Source organism: Periplaneta americana, chromosome 7 (genome assembly GCF_040183065.1).
Source record: "Periplaneta americana isolate PAMFEO1 chromosome 7, P.americana_PAMFEO1_priV1, whole genome shotgun sequence".
Classification (NCBI taxonomy): Eukaryota; Metazoa; Arthropoda; class Insecta; order Blattodea; family Blattidae; genus Periplaneta; species Periplaneta americana.
This window is the reverse complement of record NC_091123.1, coordinates 31,576,318-31,589,775: the sequence shown is the minus strand read 5'-3', so window position 1 is coordinate 31,589,775 and position 13,458 is coordinate 31,576,318. Positions and strand designations below refer to the sequence as shown.

General features: G+C 33.6%; 1 protein-coding gene across 6 annotated transcripts in view; it reads right to left on the bottom strand.

The window, feature by feature from the left end:
* The window catches only part of Hexim (Hexamethylene bisacetamide inducible), a 215,254-nt gene that overhangs the window by 138,802 nt on the left and 62,994 nt on the right, over positions 1–13,458 (bottom strand). For 4 of the 6 annotated variants that reach the window (XR_011332944.1, XR_011332947.1, XR_011332946.1 and 1 more), the window contains exon 2: positions 9,222–9,378. The exons of 1 other annotated variant lie outside the window; for it this stretch is intronic. The gene's annotated coding sequence lies outside the window, so the exon portion shown is untranslated. Of the gene's footprint in view, positions 1–8,533; positions 9,379–13,458 lie in introns of those variants that run through there. One more of the 6 variants, XM_069830555.1, reaches the window with a different exon arrangement.

Genomic DNA, 13,458 nt, shown 5'->3' with positions numbered 1-13,458 from the left:
AAATGTCATTCTTCAAAGTCTTCAATATGTATTTTCCAGAAATAGCTTCATATATGATCTTCTAGTCTCTATGCTTTACCAATTTGCTAAGACACAGAAAAGTTTAATTGGCCAGACACTTCAGTGTTGTGGTTTTCCACTCACTTTACTTTCCATACATGATTCACATGCTACACAGAAGCTAACAAAGTTCTTTGAAGAAATGAATTGATACACAAGTATAGGACACAATAAGATTTTCATTAACGACTGAAATTGTTGATATCAAGAGTTTCACATTACAATAAATATATATGTTACCTATATTCCACTTGCGAAAATTAGATGGTAGAAAAGGGACGAAGTTCGCTAGATCTATTCTTTCATACTTGAAAATACGGGTGAAATGTCATTTGTAGAAAATTTTGAAGTACTATTTGCTTCACATTTAAGTCTTATAAAGCACCAATAATATCATCTTACGATAGTTGAAACGGAGCTTTCGGGCTAAGATGCCTTGGTCTATTGGTGCAGATGTTACCAGACGTTTCGTCTACTACTGCGGCAGACATCTTCAGTGGTTAGGTATCCTCAGTCGAAGTCTTCTGCTCAGGATACCTGTAGCAACTGATAACTTGACTGGTTGCTTGTCCTTATTTATAGAGCCGGGGATTGGACTTTGTGTTCCGTTGTCGCAGCGGTCCGCACCCGTCGGATCTCTGTGGCCTTGGACTGGCCGTGGTGTTGCGCTGTCGCGGCGGTCAGCACCTGCTAGATCCCAGTGGCCTTGGGCTGGTCGTGGCGTAACGTTGTCCAACCGGTGCAGACCACCGTGACAACGGAACACTAAGTCCAATCCCCGGCTCTACAAATAAGGACAAGCAACCAGTCAGGTTATCAGTTGCTACAGGTATCCCGAGCAGAAGACTTCGACCGAGGATACCTAACCACTGAAGATGTCTGCCGTAGCAGACGAAACGTCTGGTAACATCTGCACCAGTAGACCACGGCATCTTAGCCCGAAAGCTCCGTTTCAACTAGACACCGGCCGTGTAAGCCTGCATGCTAACATCTTACGATAGATTTTAACTGAAATATAAAAATACTCAAAGTACAAAAAAATGACATGATCAATTTTAATTACAAATTCTTTCAAGATGCTGATTATAATCTCAGTTCTAGACTTCATTAATAATAAAATATATATTACACGTGTGTTTCAATATATGATAAAATGGACACACAGAGACAGCATACAAATTTTAAAGAAAAATATAGGTTTAAATATCTGGGTTCAGTCATTAGAGAAGATAATGTGATGGTAGAAGAAATAAAAAAAGTGATAGAAGGAAACAGATCTGATTGGTCTCTATGTCGTGATGAAATCTGCACTTTTTTTTTTTTCGAAAACGGAAAACAGAACACTTATATACGAATAATCAGATCAGTGTTGATATATGGATTCAAATAATGGTATATGCTACAGAACGGCGGGAAGCAGAAATATTGAGCAAAGTATATGGACCAAAAATTGAAAATGGGGAATGGCAAAAACAACAAATAGGCCTACCTTATGGGCTACATGGAGATTCACAAATTGTCAGAGAAGTTGAAAGCTCTAATAAGTAGTCTTTAACCAGATGAAAAGAAATGTATTAGTGAACCAAGGAAATAACAGAAAATATAGAGGAAGATGTTAAAGAGATGAAGATCATTAGTTGAAGAAGATGAATGCAGAATTGAAGTGATTGGGATTTAGTTGTAAGATATGCTTTAGCCCTCCACAAGTTGAAACACCAAAGAGAGATGGGGAGGGGGGTGGAGTAAAAATATTCCCTTTTATCCAAACATGTTTTCTACAGAGCACGGGAAATCTAACTGAGTCATTTCTAGAGATTACCATTACTAGAGAATTCAAACATTTTCTTTATGAAGCACATACAGAGTCACCACAGCTCAAATCAGTTATTGCATTACAGTCCTCCAAAGATTCTGGGTGATTCTGATTAGAAGGCAAATCAATTGTCACGTACATAATCAATTTCCTAACATTTGCAATACTGCCATTTATATTTTCGCACAAGACTGATAACTAAGGAAAGGATTTTAAGGTGCAGCACCTTTTAAAAAATATAGCTGTTTTCAAACTGATCATTTTAGATATGTATTTTAGGACTTAAATGAAGTAAAATTAACATATTTTGTTGCACCTTTTTGTATCTTTTCGTGAGGTTTATCCTTTTCCTATCCCCTCTTTTACGCTTCAGCACCTTTTTCCTTCCTTTTCTTTCGTGTTTTGTTAAAATATTGGACAGAAAAATATGTGATTTTCACTCTTCTTGAGGAAATATATAAAATCCTGTAGAATCGATTTGTACAGTAGAACGAAAGCTATAAAATGGTATATTTATAATATTGTAGCCCCATCAGTTCCCAAGTTAATGTAGCAAAACCCACGAGATAAAACATTTCAATTATACCTAATCCTCACAACTATAGTTCTTTATGTGGTCCACAAGCATTATACAGGGTGGAAGTGAAATAACTTTGCAGATTTTTAGAGCAAATAGCGCATGTTGTACGTAACAAAAAAACTGTAATATCATATTGGTGGAGAGTTCATAGTTTTATCAGAAAAAAGTTTTTTCTCAAATGTTTAACACCCTTTTATTCAGTAACTATTGTGAGTAGGATCGTGATTTTTGTCCATGTCGATAGAAAATCTAATAAGTATCATTTATTTCTTTGGCATATTTCAATAGCATACACGGTTTTCGTGTAAATTTAATTTTAAAACCACTAATTTCAAGCCACTGCACATGTGAGCAGATTGCAACGCTATAGTCGGAGAGTAACTCACCTGGCAAGACAGACCAAGTTCTTTGACATCTTACATCTATATTACGAGAAGAGTGTGTTAGCAGCAATGTTACCAGACTGCTGAAACTTCCAACTTAATTTTCTAATTAACCGTGCATTTAATCACAAAACGTAAGATAGGTTTTCTATTCATTTAAGTGCACTCTATCATCCCTTTCAGTCTGCAAGGTTATTTAACTTCCACCCTGTATATAAAGAAGGCTCAGATTCTTGTGAAGGCCCCAAATCATCAACTTTTGTTGGGCTCCATCTACCACAGTTCCCTGTTATAATCATGTGGGATACTTGGATAAGATGCGCAGTTTTCTTGTGCGAAAACTTCGAAAAAAATCAAAAGCTTCATATGTGTTCTAGATTCAATGAATCCAACAGCCATCAAACATGTCCAACAGTTGTTCAACAACAAAGACTTAGAGTTGGAACTTTACATAGTGCATAGCTACAAGTATTTTCCTGATGAGATTCAGGGTTTAGAAGAAGAAGGTATGGAGAAGGAGAAACAGTGGAAGAAGTTGACAACTGTGAGGGATAACCTTGACGGATTTGCCAAAGCCAAACTTGATTTCAATTTGAGGAACAACCCGGATGTGCAAGGCTTTGCAATTTCGACTGAACTTCATTTCATGTGGTTACAAAATATGCTCCTTTAGTTTTAGTTGATGTTAAGCCGAATTTCTCCTCTTCTGAGTTCGAAGCACAACTGACTTACATTCGAAAACATATAAATGTATAACAAGTTGGCTGAAATTCAGTAAATGCCACATTTACTTCCTACATATTCGTTACTTTGTTATTTGCTATTGTGTTGAATAATCGTAATTTATGTAACTAGTGTATAATCTTGATAATTTATTATGGTCTGAGTGAATGTTTAACACATGAACGTAAGCAAGTACGCTAATTTTCACGAGTGTTTATACTGAAGATCGTACACATGTTACATACAACATTTTATGCTATTCTAGCATTAAAATATGTAAAAAAAAAAAATTATAATTTACAAAATGTAATGTTATGATGTAGTAGAGACATGAATACTGCATATGACGTCATATAATGCATGGTTGCTAAGTAACCATTTCTAAAACAATATCATTTTGCTGTTTTGAAGCTTTTTCTTACAGGTAAGTTGTATAAAATTGTGTTGTGAAGGCGGTGATGACGTCATGGAGTACTAGTTGCTAGGTAACCTTTTCTGGCACCAGTGCCATACTTAGGTTAATCATGCACAATTTATTGCATCATAACAAACGTGTTTTAATGCTAGGATTGCATAAAGAATATTAATGTAACTGGTTCAGACCAGTATGAAGACTTTTATCAGGATCTTTCTTTCATCTTTTTTGTATACATTTTCAGAACCTTTTCTTCTCTTTTCCAACCATAATTTTGCACTTTAAAATCCGTTTTCTAATGATAACCAATCCTTTCTAATACACCACACATGTACACTTTTACAAGAAAATTGCCTGTGATAAAATGGTAGAACTGATCTCAATAGAGGTTAGATTGGTCCTTAGCATTTCAGACCATGTGGACTGTTTCAACACTCTATCTTCCTTATACTAGCATCAGAGATCACAGCAATCATACAAGATTTGAAGAAAATCTGGGAGAGGAAATGACTATTAAATTTGCTTGAAGCTCTCTCATTCAAAAAAGCATTGCTACAAATTTCATTTTGTTACGAGTTTGTCCGATAAGCAAGCTACAATAAAATAAAGTTTGAATGGGCCGTCAATGCTTATCAGATAAGCATTGACGGCCCATTCAAACTTTATTTTATTGCTACAAATGTTATCACTCTTGAAAATATATTATCATTAGCCAGATTTAAACTAACGAATCTAGAATCCAATAGCAGACATGATATCCAGTAGGTTTCCGAGCATGGCTGGAAATACGAGTAGATGTAAAAATATTTTATTGACATGGAACCCTTTTTATTTTCATGAAGAAAGTGAGTTCTTTGGAAACGATTATTAATGAAAACTAGGCATTAGCACTCAATGTACGCTCAAAATGAAATATCATCAACAGAACACAAATAGTGGCATACTTAGTGGGCCTTCAGACCCTGCATTACAGGGGGACCCTTGATGTTAGAGAACTGCCGAAGATCAATTTTATTGTGTACATTTTTATTCACAATCAAACGTGTACAGATACGAGGTATTATTTACTGTACTTATGATGATATCGTCTTCAAAGCTATAAAAAATTAATCAATAATAACAGTATAATAGTTTGAAATTCTTTCCTATATGTTTTCTGTTATGGTGATGATAACATTAATAATGATCATAATATAATAATAATAATAATAATAATAATAATAATAATAATTGTGATGATGGTTATGATGATGATGGTAATAATAATAATAATAATAATAATAATAATAATAATAATAATAATAATATACTTCCAAATATCGTGTTCTTTGACATAGGAATTTTTAAACAACACTTGATTTTCAAAACAGTGGGCCTCTTTTATCAATTTGTGCTTCAAATAGCACAAGACCTCCTTTGTAATATTGAAGGAAAAACACAATGTAGGCTAATGGACGAAGAACCAGTTCCTATGAAAGGAATGTAAATTTCCGTCCTTATGCAGGAATCAAACCCAAGTTTCCTGGGTTTGTAACACAGCAGAGAATTTACGTTCATAATATTTATGATAAATAAATATGTATATACACAATATATCGTCAATTAAAGGTATATAAGGGACAAATTAAATTACATATGAATAAATCATAATTATCCTAAATTTTAATTAATTATATCAACACCAGAACATAATCATATATTGAAGGCTCAAAGAGCACCTAAAATTTCTCTGCAACCGACCCACAAATCATGAGTTACAATAATGAACAGGAAAATATGCCTGACAAAGAAAAATTCATTTGCTAGGGAAGTTTACATGATTGTTCTGGAATGCAGATGAGCTCACATGGATTACATGTGGAAAAGCAAATTTCATATAAAAAAAAAGATTTCAATGTTCTTCCTAACATACCATTTCACATTGTAATTGCACTACACTTCAGACATAGAACCTTGTGCACTCACTTAAATGAGTCGATTTGCATTTCCTTTCTGTCCATAGGTCTGACCAACCACCATTTTGAAATACTACAAGACCATGTTAGAAAATGACAGTTTATATGTGACATAATAATAAAGAAAAAAAATGAGACAGATATATAAATGCTGTAAAATACAATGTGAACATATTTTATATCTCATTAAAATATATCTTAGGATATATGTCTAATATAATATTAAATCTGAATGGTTAGAAGTGATAAAATAACATGCGTTTTGGTTAACAGTGTTAAGTTTTATCTATATTCTCGTTAAGAAAAATGTATAGGAAAGAAAATGTAAATATGAAATAATTTGAATATAACGTAATTATTATATAAAAATCGTTTCAAACATACCCAATATTAAACTAGTGATTTTCATAGATATGTGTGTGAGTATGTGGTTAAGCAAGACTAAAACTTTTAAATTAGTAGGTAAGGTATAAGTTTTTATGCATACATTTTACTTTCTACCTATCTTTTCCATGGTAGTTGTAACAATTTTCTGTAATAAGAAATGACCTTGTATCGTGCTGATACATGCTGATGTTTCCTGTTTTCTAGTGGCATTCTTTTTTTTTTTTTCCCCTTGAACTAAGCTTTAAATTCGAGATGTCTTGCCGAAAAACATTTTAGAGCTTTACGCAAACAAAATATAAGCAGCATAGATTCTTATTTCTCAGTAACTAACTTTTATAACTTTTATTATTTACTACTTACATGAGATCATTTCGAAACTCCTCTCATTCTGCTCACATTGTTGGATCTCCACAGAAAAAAAAAAAAAAAAAAGTAATACAGTGAAACCTGTTCAAATCGGAACCTGAATAATCTGGAATCCTGTCTATTTCGGAACAATTTATTGGTCCTGGCGAAATTCGTATGTATTATGTGCAATTTTTTCCGAATAAAACGAAAACTGTCCAACGCGGAAACGGAAACTGTCTGCTACTATTCAAAACGGAAATAATATTTTCGACACACTACTGTATAATGTAAACTATATTTTGAAACAGTATGTGCTTTCAAGGAATGTACGAAATACGTAGGTCACTAAACACTAAAATAAAAACAAGTTTTCTTTGCAAAATTTTTTAGGGTGCGAGGGTGTGCTGGCCTGGTGGTCATAAATTTTATTACCCTATTGACTAGGTAGACGAGTCTCTTCAAAGAAATTCAATGCTTCACCCCTGTATACTGTCGTAGCTGGATAGAACGCAAGTCTATTAGTGATTTCGTGATGAAAAAAAGTTCCGTAAAAATTTTGCACTATCATTAACTGATGAAGGAAAAGTTATCGAGGAAAATTAGAAATGAAGAGTATGGAAAATAATGTTGAAAATTAGGAATGGAAAATTCAGGTGTAACTTAACACTTTAAAAAATAAAGGCCGTATCATGAGTGAGTGGCTTGCGGTCAATATTGGTGACATAAAAAGGAAAGAGAAAACAACTGGTTATAAAGAAACAAATGAACTGTTGTGAGAGTGGATTCTTCTTGCCCTTTCAAAGATCATGCCAATTTCTGGATCTATTCTGCAATGCAAACCCTTGAACTGGAAAAGAAATTATTAGATAATCCAGAATTCAAGGCTTCTAATGAATGGCTCCTAGTTCAACTAAATAATATGTTGTGATATATAGTACAGTATTATAGTATAGAGTTAGATATTAAATTTAGTGTAATTAATAAACTTTATAGTGTTTAATGAGTGAGTTACGATACAATTTATACAGGAAATGAGATTTTCATCAAGATCATTCACCAATTAAATAAGCGACAGGAAGCTGATTTAATGTCAGTAGTGTTAAACAGAATATTTTGTAATTCCTACAATTTGTGGCATGCCATTTTGTTTTTCATTTATACAAATGATAAAATATTCCATTTTAACTTCACACCTGAATAACACGGAAACCTGTCCACAACAGAAAAAAATTAGGACCATGTCACTTCCGTCTTGAACAGGTTTCACTGTATTGCGAAATTGGCAACATAGGCATTAACATGTGATGGAATTCAACTACTCTCTCCAATTATGTGCCATCATTTTGCAATGCAATATTTCAAGTCAAGTTTTCACACCTTTACAGTTACTATGGACAGCTATTTTTCCTTTATATTTATCTGTCTGCTGTGAAGATGTGTGTACGTGGTTTAATGACAGGCTTTATTCTGTAACATTTGTAACACAGACGTAGAGAAATAATTTAATTCTTTACAGCACATGTGCATGTAAACTACAAAGTTACGCGCCAGCAAGGGACAACATATGATTAGGAGTGTTCTGTTTCACACTGCATTACTTGAGGAAGGTAATTTTATACGTGACTGATGAGATCATGCCTGCAATGGGTGTATGATATATGATTTATGTGTAGATATGTAAACCACTAACCTACCATATTATTATTATTTTTTTTTCTTCACGTTAGTACAAGGAAAACCTGAAAGTACTATATGAGATGAACAAGTTGAGCACATGTTTTGTATCGAGTTATGAAAAATCGCATGTGATTCACTATTCTATAGGCATGCCACATACCGAGGTATGTGAAATCCAACTTCACGGACTAATTAATAGCATACTGATCCTATATATAAAACTCATTTTCTCAAAATTAGTCCTCCATCGAGTTTGGAAGAAAACTCAATTATTTGGAAAAAAAGACTATAATTCATAAGCCACATACTAGCTGAGAATTTAACCTCTTTCAGAAAAGTTCGTCTGTAACTTGGTAACAAATGCCATCTCACTAAACAGTACAGAGTTTGATCCTGTAACATCTATGGTGGAAAAGCAGTTGAGGACAGGTTTTCCGCATGTAATTCGAATTCCCCTAGCTTACAAATATTGCTCTATAATTGCCTTATTGTTATCTCATTGTGTCCAAATACTCTGTAAGTTAAAAGCCACATTAAATGAACAATTATTACCAATTACCTCAAGTAAGTAAGCACAGTTAATAATGTTAACATAGAGAACAAAGAACATGTTACAGTGGTACTTTTTATGTAGTATCAAACGAGATAAACTGAGTGATACAATTCTTTGATAAGGATGGTAAAGGGAACATTTAATGACAGTAATGAAATGCTACGAGAAAGGATCATGTTGATGGGAACTTTTAATGAACACTGTTGCATTATGATATTCAAATTACAAATGATTACCTCTATGTGAGATGGAGAAGATTTGGGAAATAAATCTTAAAAATAAATTTTGTCCAATATACATGTATTTTACGTACATACATATACATACATTGAATGTTATGCTGTGAAGATTTCTACTCTCCCATTTCCTGCAGAAGAATAACCAGCTCAACGTGAAGTGCGATTGACTATGCCGATCATATCCTCTTGGTATTTCTCAGTCCTCTACAGTATTGGTTCCGTTGTCATCACAACTGGATTCCCACCTGGAACATATAGGTATACACCACAAGAGTTAAAGCCTATAGTTAAAGCTCCAATAATTCTGTACCATCAATATCATTCAGAAATGAGCACAGATGGATAATGTACCAATAATGTACTAGTATTACCAACTAATTGTAATGAGAAATATCTGTTCAAATAGAAAAATAATAAGGTAAATAATCTAAAATTTATACTAAGTGATATGCTACTGGAGCTAAATGACAGCCGTGAGCAGTATAGAATAGAATAGAACAGAATAGAATGCTTTATTTTCGCTGACAGAGTTAAGGCCATAAGGCCTTCTCTTCCACTCAACCAGCCTTAATCAATACAATACATGTTTAAATTACGAATATTTACACTACACTTAAAAGATTCCCCAGCAGTATTCTTCAGTTAAGTTTTAACGACTAGTACATGTTTATTTAAATTTAGATGAACCTATAAGATAAAGTAGTAACTTAATTTATGAGCTAATGGATGAAGATAAATGCCAACAAGACGAAGACTATGGCTGTCGGAAGAAAAATAAAGAAGGTAAACTTGCGAATTCTAAATGAGGCAGTAGACCAAGTAGATCGAGGTGTCCTGTAAGTAGTAACATGAGCTGCAGCCAGGAGGATAGCAATGGCAAAGGAAGCTTTTAATAGAAAAAGGAGCATCTTCTGCGGACCTCTGGAAAAAGAACTAAAGAAGAGACTAGTGAAGTGCTTTGTGTGGAGTTTGGCATTGTATGGGGCAGGAACATGGATATTACGACGAAATGAAGAGAAACGAACAGAAGCATTGAAATGTGGATGTGAAAAAGATGGAGCACATGAAGTGAACAGACAGAATAAGAAATGAAGTTGTGTTGGAAAGAGTGGGTAAAGAAAGAACGATGCTGAAACTGATCAGGAAGAGAAAAAGGAATTGATTAGGTCACTGGGTGAGGAGAAACTGCCTACTGAAGGATTCACTGGAAGGAATGATGAATGGGACAAGAGTTTGGGGCAGAAGAAGATATCAAATGAGAGACGACATTAAGATATATGGATCATATGCAGAGACAAAGAGGACGGTAGAAAATAGGAAAGATTGGAGAATGTTGGGTTTGCAGTGAAAGATCTGCCCTTGGGAATAACACTTATGTATGTATGTAATCTAAAATTCAAGATTTCATAATGTCAATCAATAAATGACTGAAATAATGATTCAAATATTCAAATATCTTAGCACTGCTGAAATACTGTTCGTACTAATTAAGGGGTTAGTACAGCTTATACTCATACCTAGCAGTAAAATTTTGGAAATAGGCTATTCAACATTTTTTTCCTCCATTACTGTAACTTATACAATATGAAAATTAGGTGTAAAACACTGTCTTTCTGCTATATGAAAAGAAATATTTTTACAATATAAAAAAAATGTATTTATATATTTTTTCAAAATCCAAAATGGTGGCAGTTCACTGTCCAGTGATGAAGCATTTCCTCCATAACTCATACACTTTCAACTTTTTCATGTTCTTTCATTGTGAAACTCATGTTTGCAATGCCATATTCTTTCAGCTACATTCCTTGTTATTGTTTAGTCAACTATCCGAACCTCACAAGTGACACCAAGAAGGCACCACTTATGAGGCAACTAAGTCAGGAGATAACGAGTTAGGGTGGCCAGTACCTTTCCCCCTCCATTACATACATCACCTACTAGCTACATATTACACTAGTCAGACTTTAGATGCATACAAATAATAATTCTTCTTCCTCTGACACATATTGTCAAGTGAGATGTACCGCCAGAACCTCAATCAGAGGTACTACATTCCTTAATAAATCATTTTTTTTTTTATTTTGTATTAAAGCAATATACTGATATTTGACCTCTTTTTTTTTTAAGAATTCATTTTTATCAGAAAATCTGTCCAAGATAGAGAAATGATTTTGCATCATTTAATAGATATGATATGCATAATTTTTTTTTTATTGGGTTATTTTACGACGCTGTATCAACATCTAGGTTATTTAGCGTCTGAATGATATGAAGGTGATAATGCCGGTGAAATGAGTCCGGGGTCCAGCACCGAAAATTACCCAGCATTTGCTCGTATTGGGTTGAGGGAAAACCCCAGAAAAAACCTCAACCAGGTAACTTGCCCCGACCGGGATTCGAACCCGGGCCACCTGGTTTCGCAGCCAGACGCACTGACCGTTACTCCACAGGTGTGGACGATATGCACAAATACACATACAAAATTTCATCACAGAACGTAGGATAGTTTTTGAGTTATCAGGGAAATAGTTTTTGAAAATGTGATTTACAGCAAATGAGCATTTAGCATTTTTTATGTAACTTAGGTTATAATTTATTGGAACCAAAAAATCACGTTCTTGTGTTTACAAACAAGCAGCCATCACTAAGATGGCTACTGTTATGAGAAATTTAATCTCCAAACTCTTGGTCATCAGCTAGTATAAGAAATATTGCTTCCAAACAAAAACAAAAGTTATTGGAATGACTGTCGCACTATACACTGTCAAGAGGAGCTGAGGTTGCAGCTTCCTGCCTTTTAAATCACAACTCAAAAACGTTGCAGATATTGACTTTTTTTTTTTTTTTTTTTTTTTTTCAGAAAAATAGACTGGAATAATTTGTGCATTAAAGAAAAAATATTTCGAAAAATCGATTTTTTTTTGTCTTAAGCTGTACATAACCCCTTAAAACCTTAAATTATTGTTCAAACTAATTAAAGTCCTTAATCATACTGGTAAATAATTAATTATAGTAATACTGTATATTAATTATATGTATATATACTACTGAAGTGACAAATATACGAACTTCACAAATGAATGTTCTGTATAGGTCAGAGGCATGGTAGTGGAATGATCAAAACCCCTTTAAGTATATCAACAAGCAGATCTTAACTCTAAGAAGGACCCACTGGAAGACAAGATGCTGTACCCTTACAAAATACATGCACAGGATGAGACTCATGATGAAAACCCTAAAAGTAGGCTTATATCATTGCTCAAGAATAATAGATGTCACAGAATGTTAGATAGTTTTTGAGTTATCAGGGAAATAATTTTTGAAAATGTAATATACGGGAAATGAGCAATTAGCATTTTTTATGTAGGCTATAATTTCTTGGAACCGAAAATCAAGTTCTTGTGTTTACAAACAAGCACCCATTACTAAAATGGCTACCGTTATGAGAAATTTAATCTCCAAACTCTTGCTCATCAGCTAGTATAAGAATAAATAATAAATATAATAGAATGAATAAATAAATAAATAATAGAATAAATAATAAATATAATAGATAAAAGCTTTCACACTTTTCAGAGAAAAAGGGAAGTCCAGTTGTAAAGCACAGAATACCCAAATACAAGAATACCTCAAGATAACTTCTTTACTTCAGTAAGAATTTTTGAGACAGAACTGTAGGTTCTCATGAAATTAAGATCACAAGAGAGAGAGAATGTTTATTATTAAACATGAGGGACTGTCGCTGGAAATAGGTCACATTATACTAAGTTGACTATCAACAGAAACTAAATCTTTATTTAAAAAATTAGCCACCCTTTCCCAAAATCAATACCATCATATTCAATTGCATTAGTTTGAAAGGCATTAAATGTGTCTTTGAACGTACTATCATATCAAAATAATCCTTAAGAATGAGTGGAATAAAGACGAAATTTCGAACAATCTTTCTTTTTCATTTCAGTAGGTGATATATTGGTAGATTCCATTAGAAAGGGTTTTTTTGGCACCACATTATTGGATCTGTCAAAAGTTGTATACAATAGAACCTCTATTATCCATGGTAATAAAAGGGGTGGAGTGAATGGTTAATCGAAAAAATCGGATAATCCGTACTATAAAAGGTGTTCATAAACTAAGTGCATAATACAGTTTCGTCATTTCCCCCTTGGTCTTTTCTTTTAACACGCTAAGTAGTGGATCATAAGTTCACTAATTTAAGTCTAGTTTTCAACGACGGGTTTTAATGGCAAAGGAAATTCTTTACGACAGCTGTCTGTGGAAAGATAGGAATAGTAGAAGTCTCATATTTTGTTTTTCATTAAATC